The 23,731-nt window shown below is 41.9% G+C and overlaps 2 long non-coding RNA genes across 2 annotated transcripts in view; one reads left to right on the forward strand and one right to left on the reverse strand.

Moving 5' to 3' along the window:
* The window catches only part of LOC142045797 (uncharacterized), a 368,358-nt gene that overhangs the window by 307,987 nt on the left and 36,640 nt on the right, over positions 1-23,731 (reverse strand). The gene's annotated exons all lie outside the window — the stretch shown is intronic.
* On the forward strand, positions 1,483-12,789 carry LOC116833990 (uncharacterized). The gene is made up of 3 exons (XR_004375839.1): positions 1,483-1,546; positions 11,367-11,422; positions 11,901-12,789. It is a non-coding gene; the product is annotated as an uncharacterized LOC116833990 (long non-coding RNA).

The following is a 23,731-nucleotide window of genomic DNA, read 5'->3' on the forward strand; positions in this document are numbered from 1 at the left end:
TTTTGAACTTTGGCCTTCACATCATTCTCTGGCAAAGAGTTCCACAGATTGACTATGTGTTGTGTGAAAAAATATTTCCTTTTGTTTGTTTTAAACCTGCTGCCTATTAATTTCATTTGGTGACCTCTAGTGCCTGTGTTATGAGGGGGAGTAAATAACTGTTCCTTATTCACTTTCTCCACACCAGTCTTGATTTTATAGACCTCTATCATATCTCTCCGTAGTCGTCTCTTTTCCAAGCTGAAAAGTCGCAGTCTTATTAATCTCTCCTCATATGGAAGCTGTTCTATACCCTTAATCATTTTTGTTGCCCTTTTCTGTACCTTTTCCAATTCCAATATATCTTTTTTTGAGATCGAGTGATCTGCACATCTGCACGCAGTATTCAAGCTGTGGATTTATATAGAAGTAATATGATATTTTCTACTTCCCAAGGGCCATCGGGAGCTACTGAAAGCAAAGTGTCAGCAGCCCTGAGACTGTTGTGATTTACACCTTGGGCTGGGCAGGCCCTTGCACAGCCCCATGATACAGGGAATTCAAGGGTACCTTAAAACTGCCTTCCCCGCATACACTTGGTCCTTCCCTCAAGCACAGTAACTAGTCATCAGGTCTACACAGTAAAGCTAAAACAACTAGGAGTCCTTGTTGTTTTTACTGATACAAACTAACATGGCTACCCCTCTGAAACAATAAAGCTAAAGGCCCAAAATGCAGCAGGATTCCCTATCCTTGTGGTTTTTCCTCTATTTCCAGAATGAATTGAAGTAAACTACATATTTCCAGTTAAGTGTTTAGCTAATGAATTTCTCCATAATGGCAGTGTGGAGTCATAGGGGGTGGGGAATTACCACTCAGTTGTATGGACAACAGAAATATTTGTATCTTGGCTGATAAGAAGCCATCTTGGAACACTGACTAAAAATACTAAAGAAATTATTGGAGCACCTGCAAAGGGAAATAAATTGTCAGAAAATATGAGTGTAAGCAAATCAGCTCTGTTAGTGTCACACTGCAGAATGATAAGCGGTGTCCCCAACCTGCAAGGTTTTTCTAAAAGCATTTCCTTGGCATCTCAGCTTCTAATTTGGCTCGATGCATAATGGCAGAGTACTTAGCTGAGATTATTAAAAGCAGCTATACATGGCGTTTCAGAAAGGAAACATGAATAGACTTTAGGAGATTAACAATAGGGGCGAGTGTTGATAGCTATTCTACTCCTTTGTGCTGAAACTTGTTCTCTTGGAATGAAAAATATTGCTCTCCATTATTCTTTATCAGATTGTTTCTGTATTAGTGTCAAACTTATGGGATTTGCAAGAGTGATGTCCAATCCACTAAAGAGCTGGCCAAGGTCCATCCTCCAAGTCTTGCCAAGGTAGGATGCTATGACTAACATGCTTAAAATTATGCTTAATTCGTTCCTTTTGTCCTGTGCTGACAATAGTTCACAAGGAGTTGCATTTGTACTTGTCAGAAAGAACCCACCCATGCCGCAGACTTCTCATGAATCAGAGCTCTGTCCATGGGCCTGCAGGATGAAGTGGTAAACTGTAATTTCAGAGGAGGATACACATTCATCTCTGTCAAGTTTGCATGCTTTACAGATTCATACACTAATGTGGCTCACAAATACACCTTTCATTTTCTACTGATCTCCTTCTTTGGGTGACCTCCAAAGTCCACATGTTGTCATCTAATTTTTTTAATCCTCTCCTTTCTTCTCAGTACCTGATGAAACTCATATTGTCTACAGTGGTGATTTAATTTTCTCCCTTTAAATACCTTCAAAGGTCTGGCCTTGTTGTGCCTGCACATCCATCCTTTTTAGTTTTGCTATAAATAAATATTTTTTTAAACTCTGTCGGGACAGAAGGACATGAGATGTAAATCAGAGCCACACTGACCAGAGCTGCTATCGCACACCACCTGAAAAGTTAACATTCCAGACACCACAAGCCAGCCTTTTAAAGAACTGCATGAGCTGATGCTTTTGCATCTTTATTGCCTCATATTCATGCTCCATATATTTTTATCCCAAAAGTCAAATTGATCCTAAATACAAATTAGAGACTGGAATTGTCTTTGACTGATTCAATCTTTGTTTTGCCCACAAGACTACCTGAAACACTAGCCCCAGCAGCAGTGAGAGCAGCCAGCTACCCTGGTCTCCCTTTGATGAATTGTTGCTGAAACTGTGTACCAATAGAAACATAAGGGCTAACTTATGGTATGTAGCCTACTGCTGCCATTCTTCATTCAGATGAAGGGCTGTGAACTGCAAAAGGTGACAGCTCTTCAGGTCACTGAGTGAACAATGTGAAGCATATGAGAGGATTGGGGTTTATATATGAGTACTAGGCCCCACAGCTGCTGCTCCATTGTTTAAGATTTATTTGGATCTGGAGGCAGACTGGTTTTAAATATAGCACAAAACCACAGAAAACAAGGAAACATTTTCTTTCCCTCTTTCTTGGGGTAAATGATGGGTTCTTTTCAGGCCAAGGAAAGCTTCCCAAGCTGCCAAATTTCAAACATGTTGATTAATACACGATGACTAGCATATACATATATGTCATATTAATATGTATTATCCATAGCATATATATAATTAGTGTGCATTAAACACCAATAACATAAAGCACAAATATTGTAACAGTGGTATATCCTAAACTAACCTATATTATAATCCTGTTCACTTCTGCTAAGTATCCCATAACTCCTTGAGCAAATGCAAATATGCAATTGACATAAGCAGCTACATTTGTTCTATACCTTAGCAGAAGCTAGGGAAGTACCTTCATGGACCAGTACCTGGAATGCTAATATCCAAAACAAAGATAAGGAAGAAACAGAACAGCAAGTTAGGGAACTGGGACAAGCTGATGGGTTGGATGTTAGTGACATGTGAAGAGAGGTGTAACTTGTAAAATCATCATATAAATGATACCAGCTGAAATGTGTAACTTGGGGAGCGCACATATTGTGTAAGGTGAATGTAACCTTGTTGCGCAGGTCAGCTCCTCAGAGACTAGCACCATATAGAATCTTTTTCCTGTAGCAGATTAATAAATCTGACTGATATTGGTCATTTGCTGTCTTGGGTATATTTCATGTCAAACCGAAGTGTGGTCAAGCAATGGATTATACAATTTATTAACAGCCTTAATTTACCTATGGAAAGCTCATTAGCACAAACACAGGGGTCTACATTTGACATACAAGGTTTAGTCTTCAATGATAAGAAGCCACCACATCTCCTATTCTACAAAATATCCTGTGATGTTACAGTAGTTAGCAGGCACCCCACAGATCTACTCTACATTTGCAAGCACAGGCCAAGAGTAACAGAGAGACCAGCAGGCCACAGGCCCTACTAAGAAATAATTTAGCAATATTTGTGTGACGATGCGATTCTAGCGGGACCCAACTGAAAACCAACACCCCAATAAAAGAAAAAGGTTCTCTCGATCCCAAAGAATCAAGCCCCAGACCCAGGTCAATATACACATCAGATCTTACCCACAAATCACGTTGTTGCCAATCCTTTAGAATCTAAAATCTAAAGGTTTATTCATATAAGGAAAAGGATATAGATGAGAGCTAGAATTGGTTAAACTGAATCAATTACATACAGTAATGGCAAATTTCTTAGTTCAGGTTTGTAGCAGTGATGAAGTAAACTGCAGGTTTAAATCAAGTCTCTGGAATACATCCCCCACCGAGATGGGTCAAACAGTCGTTTTTTTCAGAGCTTCAGTTTGTAGCAAAGTTCCTCCAGAGGTAAGAAGCAGGACTGAAGACAAGATGGAGATGAGGCATCAGCCTTTTATAGCCTTTTCCAGGTGTAAGAACACTTCTTTGTTCTTACTGTGGAAAATTACAGCAAAATGGAGTCTGGAGTCACATGGGCAAGTCCCTGAATACTTTGCTGAGTTACAAGGCGTATCTGCCTTATCTTAATGGGTCATTTGTGTAGATGATGGTCCTTAAAGGGGCATCAAACAGGTTAGGCAGAACTTACACTAACTTGTCTGGGATGTTTCCCAGAAGCACAGCACAAATTTGAAATGTGGACAGTATAGAGCCAATACTCATAACTTCAACTACAAAATGATACATACAGCAAAATCATAACCAGCAACCCATAACCTGGTCTTAGACACCTTATATGACCACCTTAACATAAGATTTGGTGCCACTACAGGACCTTGGTTGCAAACCATGTTCTATATGATCCCAGTTTATATCAATAACATCACAATTTGTTCAAAGCAAAAGTTCATCTGAAAGTGACTCTGTTTTCATGCTTTTATTTTGTTTTGTAAGTAGATATGCTAAGCTGTTTTAGATATTGTAGTGCTACCCAAATACCATTGTTACAAGAATGTATATGGTATCACACTCGGGTGCAAGACTACGGTACAGCATTTTTTGTGACAGGAACAGCCCTCTGCCATAAGGGTATGTGCAGCCTGAATGTAAATTAGAGTATTGGGGCTGCTCTGACATATACCAGGAATTGAATACGCCCCCTGCAGAGCCCAGAACATGGGTGGCACAGAGGTGATATACTATTCCCTTTTACCAACCATCCCGTTCCCAGAACATCAGTATGTCCCAGGCAGACTGGAGAATCAGGCCCACAGAGAATTGTTCACACTCAATCCATAGACTATATATGTTTTCTTTCTTTCTTTCTTTCTTTTTCTTCATTTGCTCCTGGACATTCTTCAAGGATGCTAAATTAGCTGGATAAATTATTCATTACAAATTATTCACTCTATGCAGCATATTCTGATTGTTTACGAAATTCATTCTTTCTGTCCTAGAGCTGTCACTGGCTGTAACTTATCTTCTCACTGACACATTCTGTGGACTATTTGCTTGCTGACTTTAACTAACATAGGTTTATGGATTATAAGAATAATCCTAGCCACTTCTCTTTCCAAATGAGGATCTCAAAGGCCCCCATCCACAAAGGCACTTAGGTGCCTAAATTCCAGTTTTAGGCTCTGCTGCTATCCAAAAACTCGTACCGAACTCTGTAGGCACCTACACTCGGCTCCTAAATTTTTCCATCTGCGTATGCATACTGCTGCCTTGCTATAGGTGTTCAGACACCTGTCACCTACCTAAGCTGCAGTGTGGCCCATGAAGTGGGAGAGTGAGAGGCATTTGTCTGCCTGTCTTGCATGTGGGCTCAATCCAGCTCGATAGGCTCAATGGATGGCAGGAGAGATCACTTGATCATTACCTGTTAGATTCACTCCCTCTGGGGCACCTGGCATTGGCCACTGTCGGTAGACAGGATCCTGAGTGGGATGGACCTTTGGTCTGAGCAGCATGGCCATTCTTATGTTCTTATATTCCAGTAGGCATTCTCAGAAGCTTCCTGCTGGATCAGGTCCCATTGAAAATCTGGCTGAGGAGGAGGTGTTGCTGCCCACCTTATAATTTTAACCCCAGTGGATAGAGCACTCACCTGGGATGAGGAAGACCCAGGTTCAATTCTCCACTTAGCCTGCTAGGAAGAAGGGAAACCCATATTCAAATTCTACCCCTCTGGAGAGTGCTCTAATCACCTGAACTATGAGATATTTTGCTTTTGGAGAGAGGGGAGGCTCTCCTCCATCTCTCCTGTTGAAACTGTTCTATGGTGGCTATATAAAGAAAAGGTGATTGAATCAGGGGGACAGACCCCAGGGTTTTCTATCTCCCAGGTGGGTGACCTAATCACCAGGCTACAGAATCATTCCCACTCATCCCTTGGCCCAATGACTAACTAACATTTATCCACAATGGAACACCATTGGCCAGAGAGAGAGAGAATGACTCTGGAGGTTAGATCACCCAACCGGGGAGGTGGGAGACTTCAGTCAGCCCCCTGCTCCAATCACTCTCTTTATCTGCAATGGAACAGCTTCAGCAGGAGAGATGGAGGGAACCCCACATCAGTGTATCCCACAGCTCAGTGGTTCGAGTAGCTCTCCTGAGATTTGAACTTTCTCCAGCAGGGAATTGAACATGGATCACCCACCGTCTAAGGGAATGCTCTAAACCAGGGGTTCTCAAACTGGGAGTCGGGACCCCTCAGGGGGGCTCGAGGTTTTTACATTGGGGGTCGTGAGCTGTCAACCTCCACCCCAAAACCTACTTTGCCTCCAACATTTATAATGGTGTTCAATATATTAAAAAGCGGCTTGCTATGTGAAAGGGATCACCAATTAAAAAGTTTAAGAGCCACTGCTCTAGCCACTGGGCTAACAGTCACAAGATAGATAGTAGCAGCACCACCACCTCCTCCTCTGGGTGTAGTGTAAGGCAGGCTAGGTGCCTAAGCTGCTTGATTCCCAGAGAGGGGTTCCCATTCGTGGATCACTAAGCAGAGATAGGCGCCTCCCTGAAACCTGGTCTTAAGTGTCTACCTTTGACAGAGGGGTGGGGCTTATGACACATCCCTCCCATCAGCATCTCCCATTAGCTTGCTTAGATAGCCCTCTGCCTACTGTGCTGACTGTGTGGATCCCATTCGAAGGTGCCTGTTATTCCCCATTTATTGTATAGGGATCCTAGGCACCTAACTCAGGCTTTGTGAATTGTGGTTTTGTTGTTGCTGTGGTTTTCTAGGCACCTAGAATTTAAGCACCATGGTGCTCAGTGTTGCAGCATCTAAGTCCCTTTGTGGATCCAGGCCTAAATTCTTTAGAAATGTTTATGAATCTCCAGAGCATCTGTCAGGTATTCTTATCTTTATGACGAGTTTGTGGATTTCAGATCCTATGAGGAAGTGTAAAACTATTCTGCTGACTCACACAAGCCTGTAGACCAGGTGGGTCAGATTAACTCAACACATCAAGATAAAAGGCTGATTGTTACATGATCAGGGACAGGAAATTATATAGGGAAAACCTCTGGGAGTAGCTTTTTTAGGAATAAATTAGAAATTAAGGTTTCTGTTGAACTGTGTGAAAACATTGTCCTGTTTCAAGGTTTGGTTCTTAACAAAGTCATCGAGGCAGCTGAATAAAAGCCAACCTCCAGAAAGGGTGTGAATGGGATAAGATCTTACCTTGGGATAGATCTGTAACCCTTTTTTGTTTTGCAAAGCACAAAACAGTTAGAGAGCTGATTAATTTGTCAGTTAAAGATTCTCTTTGCATAAGGGAATCCTTGGGTGACTTAAAGTTCTGGTGAGGCAGCTCTCCATGTTATGTTGGGGCCAAATTGGCTTTGGCCAGCCTGAGGGGTGAAATATGTGTCAGGGCAGCTTTCAGCCACCTTACCCAACTCTAGGGTCCTGCACCAAGCACAGCTTGGTCAGACCAGAGGATCAGGCCCCTTGGGTTTGTGTTACGGGATGTGACTCTGTTCATTTGATCACCAGTTTACAGATTGGTAAACTGAGGCACAAAAAGGTTAAACTTGCCCAGTCATTGGAAGATGACACCCAGGAGTTCTAACTCAAAATCCTGTGTGGGAAAGCATCAGCCCACATGTTTGTTTGATCTCCTCTATGTTTGTTTTCTATCATTCTTCTCCCTGTCATATTTGAAATAAAAACTTATGTAGTATAACAATATAAGTACATCTTTTAAAGTGGGCACTTGGAAAGCCAAGTATTTCATGATCTGCATCATAGGAGCTTGGGTCAATTACAGTATGTGCATGGCCGGACTGCTTTCTCATGTCAGTTTTATATTGCTTCTAAAAGTGGAAGGATGTAGGAGGCTTGTGGCAGAGATTGAGGAAAAGGCACAAAGTTTACACTGAAAATGACCAAGCAAGAGACAAGGTTAATACTTGCACATTACCAGTGCTGAACAATTTATTTTAACAAATAAACTGGAGATGGAAAAAGAACAGAGTACAGCGGGAAATGGGAACATGACATTTAGCACAGTCTCTTATCCAAAAGCACACAATATGGCAGCTAATACTTGTGCTTTTAAAAACATGATTGTTTTCTAATCTAAAAAATGAACCCAGCAGCTGCACAGACAGAGAGAGTGGTAGATGGAGACCACTGTATGGCTGCAGGCTGTGGCACAGGGCTACTGACACTGCTTTGGCATTGACACATTTGTTTAAGAAAGGAGAAAACAACTAATTTTTCCTGAGATTCAAGGGAAAAACAGTGTTCCAGCTCACAGAGGCATGTACAGAAAGACAGGAACTGACCAAGACCAGAGAGAGTGATAGACAGAAGCTTATATATAGCTGCAGGTGGTACTGCAGGTTCCTGGCTTTGGGATGGATCGATGTGAATGCTTGATTAAATAAAGGGTGTGGGGGGAAGGGAGAGTAAACAGATCTGTTGTTTAAATTTAGCTAAAGTGTTCTTTTTATCCTTTGTTCAAAGCTCTCTAGCATCAAGAGGAAATAGACTGATTGCATCTGAATGACCTGATTCTAATCTCACATCAGTGATTAGCAGGAATATCTTCCTGGAAGATAATGACTTTAGACTGGTCTGTAAACTAGAGGAAAGTCTGGTCCTAAATCTAAGGGTTTGTCTACATGGTGTATTTGTCTGCATCAGAGGGGTGAAGGTTCTAGTCTGCACTTGGGTGTCACATGCTAACTGGCCCTTACTAGTGTTCACTCAAAGTTCCTTAGTGTGAGTGATTGTTTCAAACAAGACTACATTACTGTTTGGGCCAGTTAGTACAGGACATGCTAGTGCCGATGTGAATTTACACCCCTTTGGTGCAAACTAATGCACCATGTAGAGCAGCCCTAAAACTAAAGAGGTGATAATAGAGGATACAGCAGATCTCCTTCACAGAAATAACCCTGGCACTGTTAAATCTTTTGTCCTCTGATGTTCCACAACAGTTCATCTGTTGGTGGACCTTCTTTTGTTGGGCAGGAGATAACACCTCCTATGGCAAACCAGTATTTCACACTTAACAATGCTTCTCTCCTGTCCAGTGACTTAACTTTGTTGTGTGGCTGTAGCCTATATCAATTCAAGTTACACTGATGATCATAAACCACAATAATAAAATCACTAGTGCATGTTCACACAATGCTCCCTGTGTCATTGGAATATGTCCACAGTTGGTTCTCCAGCGGGCTCACCATCCCATGATGCAGTTTTTTCTGTCTCATCAGTCCATGGGCTTCAGACTACGTTTCATGCCATTTTTCAACAGCCCTTATAAACTGTGCACCTGCCATCTCACCTGAAAGCATGGATCCTGCACTGCTCTACAGTCTAGTGATAAGTGTTATGTGTGGGTAGTGATATAGAATGGCCACCCAGAAAAGGATTATAATATGTTTGGAGGCGGGGGAATTAAACCAGAAAGGGTTAAATCTACTCCATGGGCCTCTGGAGAACTACGGCAGGGATTAATTTGTTTCAGTCACACTGCAAGTTGAAAGCATTCTGGCAAGAAAACCTGAATGTATTCCTCCGTGGCTGGAGTTGTGAAAATGATGAAACATCGTGTGCAAGCTTTAGGCTGGGTTGTTTGTTTCGTTCATCCTTGATAAAGGTAATAAGAAGAACTATATTTTCCCTTTACATAGAAGTAAAATAGGAGAGAGAATGTCCCGAGTCTGTCTCCATTCATTTTTCTCTCCAGGAAGAAATAACAACCCTGTTCAGGAGCCAAAACCCTTCCATGACTAGTTGGAAGCCAGGACAGTATCCTGATAGCAGTCTTACTAGAGCAGACAATAGGTGTCTAGGTACAGAGGCCAAAGTACCCCTTCTCCAAAGATGTGGGTTAAGGCGCATTGCTGGGGAAGTTTGTATTGCTGAAGCCTCTGCTATGTATAGACACATGGCTTCAGTCTTCAGGGCTGCCACTTTGGCATCTATCACAAACACTGAAACATTCTTAAGAAAGTAGAAACTAATTTTAAAAATTTCTGGTGGTATGAGCTATTGCTCACCTTCTTATGAGATTGTTGCTATATGTGCTATTTCTGTGTGCTGTCCTTTCTCCTTCAAGACATTTTCCTCATTCCTGCTTTTCATAGTGAAGTGTATTTCCCCTGCTTTCCAGATTCCCACATGCTCCCCACAAAAAACATCACCATCATTAAAAATTACCACTAATATGCTGTTGAGACCTCTGTAACGAATTTCACCTGTTAGAGGGTTTGTATGGGATTTTCAAACTACTGCAGGATATTGTGTTTTGTGTTTTACTTATCCATTCCCTGCTTATTTTGGTGTATTTTCACAGCTCCTGCTCTCTGAGTATTAGCTCTTAGATACAGTGCCATTAGGTTACTTTTCCTCCTCCCGCCCCTTCTTCTAGAAAATTTGTAATGTCCTTAATCATTTTGATTTTTCTGTTCAGCTCTTGTGCTACCAGTCTAGCATTTCTTAGATCATTTGGGCTTTCTGGCTGATATGGCTGAGACTTAAAAGAGAAGCTTTTCAGAAAATATAATTCTGTTTTGCCCGAAGTACTGCCATTTCAACTTTTTGTTTTCATCTCAAAATGGGACAAAAAGTCAAACTATGTATATTTTTAAAAAGTGGATTGAAAGTTCAGAGAATTTTTTATTAAAAATCTTGAAAGTAAAAATGTTGACGTTGATTTTTTTCAAAGCAAAATAGTTACAGTTCAAAAAGTTTCATTTTTGAATTTTCTCATAGAAAAATTTAATTGAAATTTTAAATCTAACATTTTCCTGTGAATATATTCAATTTTGATGGCTCCCATATTTCATCAGAATTTTTGTTCACTCAAATTTCAACCAAAAATGCTATGCACAAATGTATCATCGCTTATAACTTAATGGTACCCTTTCCCTGTTTCGCCTTCCTAAGATTTTTACCTTGCTTACTTTTGCATGTTTACAGTGAGATATATGTCTTCAACCTGTTTGTCACACTCAGTGGAGCCGTGGTAGTTCATTACTGTCAGTTAAAATGTATTATGCTATTAGCAAAGAGAAGATATCGGTGGGACCTGCAAAGACAACAGAAACTTCTCTTTTTATTTTGTCTTCAGTCCTTACAATCTAGATACTGATATATAATAATGACTTTAGGGAATACTAATAAAATACACTTGGTTTTTTTACTGTACCTGTTTAGAAAGGGGCTTATGAAATTCTTGCAAGCATCAGATCTCATTCAAGTCATCATGTGTTTTAAAAAAAAACGTTTAATACTCTCATTGAATATAATGGGTCTTCTTTCTTTTTTCTTTTGTCAAGTCATTCTTAGTCTCCTAAATGATTCTTTCACCTTCCATTCCAAATTAATGCATCTGAATAATAGTATAAACCATAAAATCAAAAGAGTGTCAAAACCTCTGTGTGCTTAGCATGCTGTGATGGCACAGTTCCTGTGGAGGGTCTACTATTCAGGTTTTTATGTCATTCTTACTTCCTAGATCAGTGGAGCTTGGCCATCCGTGAAATGTTCAGACACTTGGGGCAGAGGGATATGGTAAATGTGTTAGCTATTCTGTTCTCTCAGCATTCCTTTGCCCACTGATTCACAGGATGATATTTGCAGCAGTTCTGAATGGCTCTATCTCCCCATGCATGGGAGTGAAAGGAAGAATATTGTTATTGATGGTATTCCCAAAATGAAAACAGGTAGGGTATTTGTTCTCTTGTGTTGGGCCCACATGGATCCCCATTTCAAATAAGAGAAAATAAAAGAATGAATGCAGTTTTCCTTGCATTCTTATATCAACTACACTGATGCAGAAACTGCAATGCAAAAGAGGTACAGAAAACTCCAGACTCCTTAGATTTCACACATTTAGGATTTTAGGATTTATAGCAAAAAGTCATTTGTTTGTATGTTTCCAATCTTTATTTAATGAATAGGCAGCTATCATAATGAGAGTGGTTTGTAACAAATTTATTAGCCAGTCTTATGCATTTAATTAAGGTATAGCACTGTAATCTGCTTACAGACAAAACGAATAAAGAATGGAAACAGATGGACTTTTTATCTTGCACAGAATGAAGACACACTTAATTCTTTTTGTCCGTGATGTAATCCAATATTGATCTATAGCCAGAGATTCTGATGATAAATCCATTCACTGAATTATTCAAGGTGTAAAAATGGTCAAGATTAAGATCCCCCATCAAATCCACAAACTGTCTGCCTAGGAAGTGTAAAACTGTTCTTGTTCCTGAGTGTATCAGTTTCCTTTCTCTCCCCCTGATATCATAATTGTTTTTAATGTTTTCCCTCACTATTCTATGGAAAAACATCATCCACAAAGCCAGACACAGTCAGCATATGAATGCCAGAAATATACAGGCTGGGTGTGACCTCAATGATCAGTTAAACAAGGTCAGATGGAGGTTGGTAAATCAGTCGTATGTGCAAGAGGCTCCATAGGGATGATTCCTGTGTCTTGCTAGCAGCTGCTAACAGTAACTGCAATAATGCTCTCTTATGCCTGCGTGGTGTTCCCAGATAGCCATTTAGCATTATAACAACAACTTTGATCTGATTAATGCGGCGCTGCAACGATTTCAATAGGAAGCAGTAGTAGCATGCCTTGGAGTATATTAACCTAACATTAAGCAGCTACAGATGGCCTTTTTGTGCTGGAGGGAAGAAAATGTAACTTTGTATTGCTGAATCCTCTTGGAATCACATATCGTGGGCAGTATCACCCCTAAGCATAAAAATCACATGCTTCCTACATTATTGTGTTTTTGTATTTGGGGATCTTCATCATTTGAGAACAGAACATTAATCAGCCAAGCTTTTTTCCTGTGAAGATAATCCATATGACACTACATGGCAAGGTGTTAAAACAGTGAGGCCAGGCCTCCAAGCCAAATTTTGCTCTTATTATATTGGTGTAAAGCAAGAGTAGCTCCACTGAAGTCAATGGATTTTCTCTGAATTGCAGTACTGCAATTGAGGGGTGGAAATGGCCCAAAATGCAGATGGTACATTATGCACCATTGTGGCAAAATCAAATGTGGAAGGATTAGATTTTTATCAGCAAATGTTGATATACATCGATTTCACTGTGCATAATCAAACTGATGAAAAAATAATTCCATCGATGATAACCAGAAATTACAGATAGGCATAGTAAGAAAATTGCTGCTTGAGAACTTAAGAGTATGATTTCAGGATGTTTTCTGAGGGGATGTTGACAAATTTTTTGTGTTAATGGTTATAATACTTTAATTTTTTGAATCTCGATATCTACCTTCATTAAATAATTGTCTAAACCTCCATTCTGTGTCATCTGACTCCCCTCACCCCCAATTTCCTGAAACTATGAAAATGTGAATCAATAAAATAGAAAAAAAATGTTTTAAATAAATACCAATATTATCTGCTGAAATTATAAAAAAAATTAAAATTGAATTCTGCCAAGCCTAGACACGATGCATTTTCTCCTTTGATTACAGCTGTGCAGAAACCAGATTTTATGTTTCATGGGAAACTGTTGTTGTTGGTTTTTTTTTTTTTTTAAATTGCATTAGAAAACAAAACAAAACAAAACCATTTGGAAATTTCCTGCAAAACAAAATTTGAAAAAATGTTTTGGGTTCATTGAAATGTTTCATGTTAATAAAATCTAAACATTTCATTCCAATTTTGATGTTTTATCTTATGTTAAAACTAAAAAATGTGAAATGAAAAGTCATTTTGAAAAGGAATATTGAAAGGTTCAAATTTTTTTCTGACTAGCTGCAGTCTTGATCAAATGGTGTTAGTGTGTGAAATTAGAGGAACTGTGCTCTGAGTATGCCTGTCTGATGTGATCCCCTACCTCAGTGTTTTCGAAACTTGGGACGCCACTTGTTCAGGGAAAACCCCTGGTGGGCCAGACTGGTTTGTTTATCTGCCGCGTCCACAGGTCTGGCGGATCGTGGCTTCCACTGGCCTCAGTTTGCTGCTCTAGGCCAATGGGAGTTGTGGGAAGCAGTATGGGCCAAGGGATGCTCTGGCCACTGCTTTCAGCAGCTCCCATTGGCCTGGAGCGGTGAACTGCGGCCAGTGGGAGCTGCGATTGGCCAGACCTGCGGATGCAGCAGATAAACAAACCGGCCCAGCCCGCCAGGGGCTTGCCCTACACAAGCAGCATCCCAAGTTTGGGAAACACTGCCCTACCTAATGAGGTTGTTCATTGGACTTACTCCATTATGAGTTTCAACATAGCATAAAAGTGAAATATATTTGTTGAGACATCTAAAAGAATAAGTAAAGAACTTCCATTATTCTAAATGGAAGGCAGGAAAACTGGGGATTGCAAAAAGGGATATGGCCAAACAAACAGAGCTGCTGGAATAAGTTCATAGCAGGGGTGTGTCATGGAGTGTGGGGGAGTCAGGTCCCTGTACCCCCCACCTCCTGTGATTCACCGTGACTCTCAGCCAGCCAGTAAAACAGAAAGTTTATTAGATGACAGGAACCCGGTCCAACACAGAGCTTATAGGTGCAGACAACAGGACCCCCTCAGTCAGGTCCATCTTGGGGGGTAGAGAGCTTAGACCCCAGCCCTGGGGCTCCCTCTGTTTCCCCAGCCGGCTCCAAACTGAAAACCCCTCCAGCTCCACCTCTGGCCTTTGTCTCTTTCCCAGGCCAGGAACTCTTTGTTCTCCAACACCTTCAGTTGGCATCTTTGCAGAGGATGGGCTCAGGCCATCAGCTGCCAGGAGACAGAGCATCGGCCATTCTCTGTGCAGATACCATCGCACTGGTCCTCTAGGGCTCTGCAACAACCACTCATCCTTATCCCACCACCTAGATACTTAAGAACTGCATAGAGGAAACTGATGCACCCACACAGTATTCAGTGAAAACATTATGAACATTCCCACTTAGTCACAGGGTGCTCAGAGCCATTGAACAAAACTGTAAACCCTGTATATGATGGAAACCACTTCAAGCACCCCTAGTTCCAGCACCTATGCTCACAGTCAGCTGTGAGCACAGTCAGTTGTGAGCATAAAGATCAAATGCAGACCTATAATTATATGATTTGTGGGTGCAATCAAATAATTATGTTAACCTTTCATAATTTGTTCATGGCAGCCACATAAGTGTAGGTGCAAAATTAGAGGACTTTTTTTCAAATTTGGCCCATAATTAAGGCTATGTTTTCGTAACTGTGGGGGGGAGGAAGGGCAGACGCTGGACCCCTGCTGGCTCTGTGGTGGGGAGGCAGTGGTGCACAGCCCAGGACCCCCGCTGGTGTGGGTGTAGGAGGTTGACAGGGCTGGCAGGCTCCATACCTGGTTCCATGTATCCCTGCAGCTCCTTGGGGGAGGGAAGGCCGGGGGGCTCCACAGGCTGCCCCCACCACGAGCTCCAGTTCCCACTGGCCAGGGACCACAGCCACTGACAGCAGTGGGAGTAGTGCCTCCAAACAGGGACAGTGCTCAGAGACCCCTGACCCCTCTGCCTATGTCAGGAGATGCTGGTCACCTCCGGGAAGACCCCTTACAGCTAAGTGCTGCCCCACACCTCAACCCCCTAACCCAGCCCAGAGCCCCCTCCAACACCCAAACTGCTGCTGATCCAGGGGCTGCCCAAGTGTTTGGGCAGCCCCTCAGCCAGCCGCATTGGCCACTGCAAAAGTCATGGAGGTCACGGAAATCCGTAATCTGTGACTTCCATGACCTCTGTGACAGACACACAGCCTTACCCATACCAATATTGTATTCAATACAGTAATGTTAGGCTCCCAAATGAGTAAGACCCTACCTTTTTCCAGGAGATTAAGATATCAGGGAAATGATTTTGCAAACATGAGGAGAAAGCCAGGGCTGCCAGCTGCTCCCAGGAGTCATCTGGATACAGAGTATCCCAGGTACCAAGATTCCAGTGTTCTCTTCATCACTGCACAGCCTCTCACTGTGGCTACCACCTGCAGCTCTGTTCTTGAGGTGGCTTTTCATTGTTCCTAGAACAGACCAATAACAGCAAGGGCAGCCCTTCACAACCTCCAACTATAGCCTGACCTCATCTTCAGCGTTCTTAATAACATAAGATGTCCTTACGGGAGGTATGTCTACACTACGAATTTAGGTCGATTTTATAGAAGTCGATCTTTAGAAAGCGATTTTATACATTCGATCAGGTATGTCTCCACTAAGTGCAGTAGATCGGCAGAGTATGTCCTCAATACCTTGGCAAGCATCGATTCACAGAGTGGTGCACTGTGAGTAGCTATCCCACAGTCTCTGCTATCCATTGGAATTCTGGGTTAAGCTCCCAATGCCTGATGGGGCAAAAACATTGTCGCGGGTGGTTTTAGGTATATGTCATCAGACTCCCCTCCTTCCCTCCCTCCTTCCTTGAAAGCAATGGCAAATAATCATTTCACGCCTTTTTTCCCGGGTTACCCGTGCAGACGCCATAGCATGGCAAGCATGGAGCCCACTCAGCTCCATCCCCAGACACATTAATAGACTTTTCCAGTAGCTGTACTGGCTGTGAATGCGTCCCAATTGTTCAGGGCAAATGAAACATTAAACATAATTGCTTTTAACCCCTGTAGCATAGTTACAAATGTGCTGGCTCCAGGATGAGGAAAAGGTCCTGGCTACCAGGGAAAACGGATTCTCCACTTGCCTGCTGCGCATTCTCCTCCTCCTCTTCATCATCCACAAAATCCTCCTCCATGTTGCGTGAGACTACCCCCTTGCAGGTGTTCACGGACAGTGGTGGGGTACTTGTAGGGTTGCCCCCTAGAATGGCATGCAGCTGATCACAGAAGCAGCATGTATTGGGGTCTGACCCAGAGCGACCGTTTGCCTCCTTTGTCTTGTAGTAGGCTTGCCTGAGCTCCTTAACTTTCACACAGCACTGCTATATGTTCCTGGTGTAGCCTTTCTCCACAATGCTCTGTGCGATTTTGGCATATATATTAGCATTTCTTCTCTTTGATCAGAGTTCTGCCTGCACAGATTCTTCTCCCCATACAGCAGTGAGATCCAGTGTTTCCCATTTGCTCCATTCTGGAGCTCATTTGCGATTCTGGGACTGCATGGTCACTTGTGCTTCTGAGCTTGCCACGCTGACCGAACAGGAAATGAAATTCAAAAGTTCCCGGTGCTTTTCCCATGTATCTGGCTAGTGCATCAGAGTTGAAAATGCTGTTCAGTGTGGTCACATTGGCGCACTCTGGGGTAACTCCCAGAGGCCAATACCTTCAAATTGCACAATGCTGCATCTGCACTACCCCAAATTCGAACCAAGAAGGTCGATTTTAGCGCTACTTCCCTCGTCAGGGAGGAGTACAGCAGTCAATTTTAAGAGCCTAGGTCGACAGAATGGGGTTGGTTGTGTAGCCGCATTGCTTATAAAATCACCCTAATGCGGCTAAATTCGACCTAACCTCGTAGCGTAGACCAGCCCTGGTTCAAACCAATGGTCCACCTAGCCCGGTATGTTGTCTTCCGACAGTGGCCTGTCCCAGATTCTTCAAAGGGAATGAACAGAACAGGGCAATTATTGAGTGATCCAGGCTCTGTCGTCCAGTTCCAGCGTCCTGCAGTCAGAGGCTTAGGGTCATCTGAAGCACGGGGTTGCATCCCTGACCATCTTGGCTAACAGCTATTAATGGACCTATCCTCCATGAGGTTACCTAATTCTTTTTTGAACAAAGTTATTCTTTTGGTCTTCATAACATCCCATGGCAACATATTCCACAGGTTGACTGTACTTCTTCACACAACGCACATCCTTATGTTTGTTTTATACCTACTGCCTATTAATGTCATATGTTATATGAAGGGGTAAATAACATTTTTCTCCACAAAATTCATGATTTTATTGACCTCTGTCATAGCTTCTCCCTCCCCACATGAGCTGTCTCTTTTCTAAGCTAAAGGGTCACAGTCTTTTTAATCTCTCCTCATGTGGAAGCTATTCCATACCCCTCGTCATTTTTGTTGCCCTTCTCCGTACTTTTTTCAATTCTAATATATCTTTTTTGAGATGGGGCAATGAGAACCGCACACAGCATTCAAGATATGGGCGTACCATGGATTTATATGGTGGCATCATCATTTTGTGTTATCTATCACTTTTTTAATGATTTCTAACATTATTAGTTTCTTTTGATAGCTGCTGTACACTGAGCAGATGTTTTCAGACCCACAGTTACTCCAAGATCTTTCTTGAGTGCTAACAGCTAATTTAGACCCCATTATTTTGTATGTATAGTTGGGATAATGATTTCCAATGTGCATTACTTTGCATTTATCAATATTGAATTTCACTGGCCATTTTGTCACACAGTCTTGTGAGATCCCTTTGTAACTCTTTACAGTCAGCTTAGTACTTAACTATCTTCAGTCATTTTGTATCATCTGCAACCTTTGCCACTTTACTGTTTACCCCCCTTTTCCAGATCATTTATGAATATGTTGAACAACACAGGTCCCAGTACATAGCCATGGGGAATCATGCTATATATTTCTCTCCACTGTGAAAACTAACCACTTATTCCTATCCTTTGTTTCCTATCTTTTAACTCTTGATCCTCCTGATGTCATCGGCACTTCTCCACTTCATTGCAAGGGATTGCAGACACTTACTATGCAATGTCACTACCATGACAGGGTTCATGAGGTTTGGGGTGCAATCCAGATCAGTGAGGGGCTGTGTCACCACTTGCTCTGTAACCCTGGGTGCCTCTCAATGCTTTGGTGTTGTAGATCCCAGCCTGGGTTGCTCACAACAAGCCTACAAGCATTCAGGTCACACCCGGAGTGTCTGTGTGCTAGACAGCTGTGGTTCAGCACCTCTGACCCCAGCTGCCTGTCTACAGCCCTACTCTGGCTTCCATCAGTGTTAGTTACAACCAGTAAGGTGACCCCAACATACTTCCAGTCCTGAATTTCCCCAAAACCATGCGCTCTGCAATGTTCACCTGGCTCCTGGAGAGTTCAGAGAAATGTCTTTCTTTAGAGGAACAAATGAGACAAAAAGCACATCACAGCTCATTAACTTAATGGGGCTAAACAAAACCTTTTTATTTAAACACCACACAGCATTGGTATATAGTACAAAAATCAAACAAATTTATTAACAACAGTACATAGCTTAAGTGATGCCAAATAAAAGAAATAAAGTTAGAAAGGGTTACAAACAAATTAAAGTGAAAACACGCATTTAAAGTCTAAAACTTAATCTAGCAACATACAGGCTGTGTTCAAGATGGTTTCTCTCACCAGACATTCTTCTCCCCAGCCATGGCTGACTTTCCCTCTTGTAGGACCTTCCACAAAAGTACAAGGTGTTGTCTTTCCTTGTTTTGTTAGATTAAAGATCTTTGCCTAAGAAGGTTTCTCACCTATATACAATTCCAGAGACTTCAATACCCCTGGGGTGAAGGACTCATCTTTCTCAGTTTGCAAGAGCTCTGGTCCCTTGTGTCTGTCTAGAGATGGATGCCAAAAATGGCTTTTGTTCTTGCTTATATCTTCCAAAGTCCAATGAATTTGTTTCAAGAGGCAGGATGACCTCTTGCTGTTCTTTCCTTTATACAGGCTTCCCATCCGCCTGTATTATTTCTGTGTAAATGGGGCTTCCATTTTCTCTGGTCATACCTTGCTTTATGAAAAGGTCTAGGAGGAGACAGGTCTGGGAGGGACCTGTTTCTCCCTTCACTGGGACACAGATTGTAAAACATAATATCAAGGATCCATATTTCCTCATATAATGTCAATGCAGCTATTTCACAACGATATTCATCACCAGTGTGTCATTAGCTTTCCGAAAAGACCTCACTCTATATACATTTTTATAACAATCTTTTATACAATCAGTTGATTCTATTGTTTATCACTCGAAGCTGAGCCCTGCTGTCTTTATAGACCATTAAATCTTTGAAATGGATTCTTCTGAAAAGTAAAACCCAGGCCAAGCTTCTTTCTCCTGCTGGGGCATAGATGCCATGCTATCTCCTTCCCAACATGCTAGTGTGAGGTTTATATCCACCCCTTGTGGCTTGATGGGTCTGTTTATATAATATGTAAATACATTTTCATTGTCTTTCAAAGTGCATCGGAAGTAACCCCTGGGTGGGGAAAACGTATTCTTTCGTCTAGTGCAGAGCTGTTTACCCCCGGCATGCCTGGTTTAAACACACTTTAGTCATAATTCTAGTATATATCCATAACTCTTAAAACCCACCTTATACATACATCATGCCAGAACATAGAATCATAAACTTAAGGTCAGAAGGGACCATTATGGTCATCTAGTCTGACCTCCTGCACAATGCAGGCCACAGAATCTCACCCACCCACTCCTGTAACAAACCCCTAACCTGTGTCTGAGTTATTGAAGTCCTAAAATCGTGGTTTAAAGACTTCAGGGTGCAGAGAATGACCCATGACCCGTGCCCCATGCTGCAGAGGAAAGCGAAAAACCGCCAAGGCCTCTGCCAATCTTCTTTGGAGGAAAATTCCTTCCCAACCCAAATATGGTGATCAGCTAAACCCTGAGCATGTGAGCAAGACTCACCAGCCAGACACCCAGAAAAGAATTATCTGTGGTAACTCAGATCCCACCCCATTTAACATCCTATCACAGGCCATTGGGCATATTTACCACTAGTAGTCAAAGATCAATTAATTGCCAAAATTAGGCTATCCCATCATACCATCCCCTCTATAAACTTACTAAGCTTAGTCTTGAAGCCAGATATGTCTTCTGCCCCCACTACTCCCCTTGGAAGGCTGTTCCAGAACTTCACTCCTCTGATACACGAGAGAGAATCCTCCTTCTTAAACATGAAAGACGAGAACGCAAACAGTGTTCAGATGAGTCTCACCAATGCCTTGTGTAATGTACTAACACCTCCTTATCTCTACTGGAAATACCTCGCCGGATGCATCCTAAGACTGCTGCTTTTATCACAGCCGTATCATATTGGCGGCTCATAGTCATCCTGTGATCACCAATACTCTGAGGTCCTTCTCCTCTCTGTTACTTCCAACTGATGCGTCTCCAGCTTATAACAAAAAATCTGTTATTAATCCCTAACCTAACCTTGCACTTTCACTATTAAATTTCATCCCATTACTATACTCCATTTAGAAGGTCATCCAGATCTCCTGTATGATATCCCGTCCTTCCTGTAATGGCAATACTCCCAGCTTTTTGTCATCCGCAACTTTATTAGCACTTCCCACTTTTGTGCCAAGTCAATAATAAAAAGATTTATAAGATGGTCCTAAAACCGATCCCTGAGGAACTCCACTAGTAACCTCTCTCCACGCCTGACAGTCCACCTTCAGTATGACCCATTGTAGTCTCCCCTTTAACCAGTTCCTACCACATCTTCCATTTTCATTTGATCCCCATCTTTCCAATTTAGCTAATAATTCCCTGTGTGGAACCATTATCAAATCCTACTGAAATCGAGGTAAATTAATCCACTGTGTTCCTTTGTCTAAGGAATCTTTACCTTCTCAAAGAAGGAATCAGGTTGATTTGGCATGATATACCTTTGTAAAACCATGTTGTTTTGTTTTAATTACCATTGACCTCAATGTCCTTTCACTACTTCTTCTTCAAATTTTTTCCAAGACTGCATACTACAGACTACAGATGTCAAACTAACAGGGCTGTAGTTAACAAGTCATTTTTCCCCCCTTTTTTTAAAATAGGAATGAATGTTAGCAATTATCCAACATACGGGTACAACCCCCTGAGTTCTGATTCATTAAAATTTTGCTAATGGCTTGCAATTTCATGTGCCAGTTCGCTTTTATATTCTGGATGAAGATATCTGGGCCCCCTGATTTAATTCCATTTAAGCTTTTTTGAGTTTGGAGTGAAGAATATCTACCTCCATATCCTCATTGCCATTGTCATCCTTATCCATTTCCCTAAGCTCCCTCGTTTAGCCTCGGTTAAAGACTTGAGGCAAAGTATTTGTTTAGATATCTGGGCCATCCTACATTATCTAACCTCCACTCAAATCCCTCATGTTGTACAGGCGTCCCACTTCTGTTTTTGTTTTCTCTCTATCTATTTATATGGCTACTAGAACCTTTTACTACACTGGTCTACAATTTTTGAGAAGGCGTTCTGCCTTCAGAGATAAAAATTGTATTGTATTATGTATTTGACACTGTTGTGCGATTCACATATGACAACTTAAACAACTGATTTGGTCACTGTTTCAAAATATTTAAGTTTTTACATTTATGTCTATTGTATAAATTGTTGTAGATAGTAAAGTTTATCTAAATTGTAACCTAGGTCTTTCTGCAGTGTTTATAGGTCTGCTTTAATGATACATTCATCCTGTTCTGTTTATGGTATGCACCTTTTAAAAATCAGCAAAACAGTATAAAAAAAATGTTATTATGAAACAAAAGCAAAAAAACATTATGTATCATAGTTTATGTCCTATTCAGTGTCTAGCTCGGCACTTCTTGCGCTTCTCTTGTAATTCATTAACATGGAGCATCCTTGTCGCTGTCCACAATAGTCTCGCAAAGCATTGATGGGGCTCTCCATTTGCCCCTGATACGTTTCTTCCATTGTGCAAACGTGCCGTGAAACTCGCTCGCCCGTGCTTCTACTGCGCTCACTGCTCCGCAGTTCCGGTGGATTAACAAATCTAGAGTGAGGAGCAAAAATGTATCTTGAGGACTTTGCAACCAAGGCTTTTTGATATGCTTGCAGGAGTTTTCTAACCACAACCTGTAGTTGTCCCTGCCTTGTTGTTTCCGAGAAATTTATTGCCTACTAACAGGAAAGGCTTTCCATGCCGTCTTCCTTGCCAGGCAGATGCAACTGGTTCAAAGATCATCTCGAGAAGTTTCACGGATCTGGCGGACCAACAAATAGACTATCCTTCTTGATCTTAGCTCCACTCTTAACCGTTGGAATATTTTCCACTGAGAAGTACTTGAAGCATGCTAATGTGTTTTGTCCAATGGCCCTTGCACAAGTTCTTCTTCAGCAGACCAGCTTGATGTGTAAGCGGTGCAAAGCTACACAAAATCTCCCCTTGATTCAACAAGTGGGTGAGATGCTGAATTACTTTCTCAGTCCCATGGCGTACCGACATGTTATCTGGATCAGAGTGGCCAAATCTTTCTTGATGATAGTGGAATCTCTTGCCGACTATCTCCATTCGCAGAGAAAACATGCAGTACTGTGTGTATCCAGGTGCAGACAAACAACGAAGGCAACAACCTCAGATTGCACAAAGCTCACTGATGTTGGTCATAGTTCATAGCACCTCAAAAGTTGTTTCATGGTTTGTCATAGGTTTCCTTTATGGACTGATGGACCCAACTGGAATTGATGGCAAGTAACATGTAGACCATTATGCAGCAAACCCTAAGACTCGTCTTCCATCGACACTTCAATGTACCAGTCCAGTCTCCACTCATCCTGATTCGTGAAGCGATGTTGAGATAACAACACCAAATATGAGCCCCAGGAGATAAAGATGGGTTTTTTTCGCGATGCGATGCAGGAAGAAATAGGAAATTGAGAGAGTTGCAGCCAAGGGAAACGGCGATACGACTGGAAACTCACACCATTCACTATGGAAAGGCAGGTTTCTACAGATTTGGGACTGCCTTACTGAAAGAATAGACAGGCCTGCACCAGACTTGAATCCAGAAAGAAAAAAAACAAAGAAAAGGGGTGTTGGGGGCCTTTTTCCCCTGGCTGGTGCTAAGATACGAGATGTGGACCTGAGGCTGAAGAATACCTAATGGAGCGGAAAGAATCCATGTTGTCCTGCATGTTGGACACATCATATCAAGGGAGACTATG

Source organism: Chelonoidis abingdonii, chromosome 1 (genome assembly GCF_003597395.2).
Source record: "Chelonoidis abingdonii isolate Lonesome George chromosome 1, CheloAbing_2.0, whole genome shotgun sequence".
NCBI classification, from domain to species: domain Eukaryota; kingdom Metazoa; phylum Chordata; order Testudines; family Testudinidae; genus Chelonoidis; species Chelonoidis abingdonii.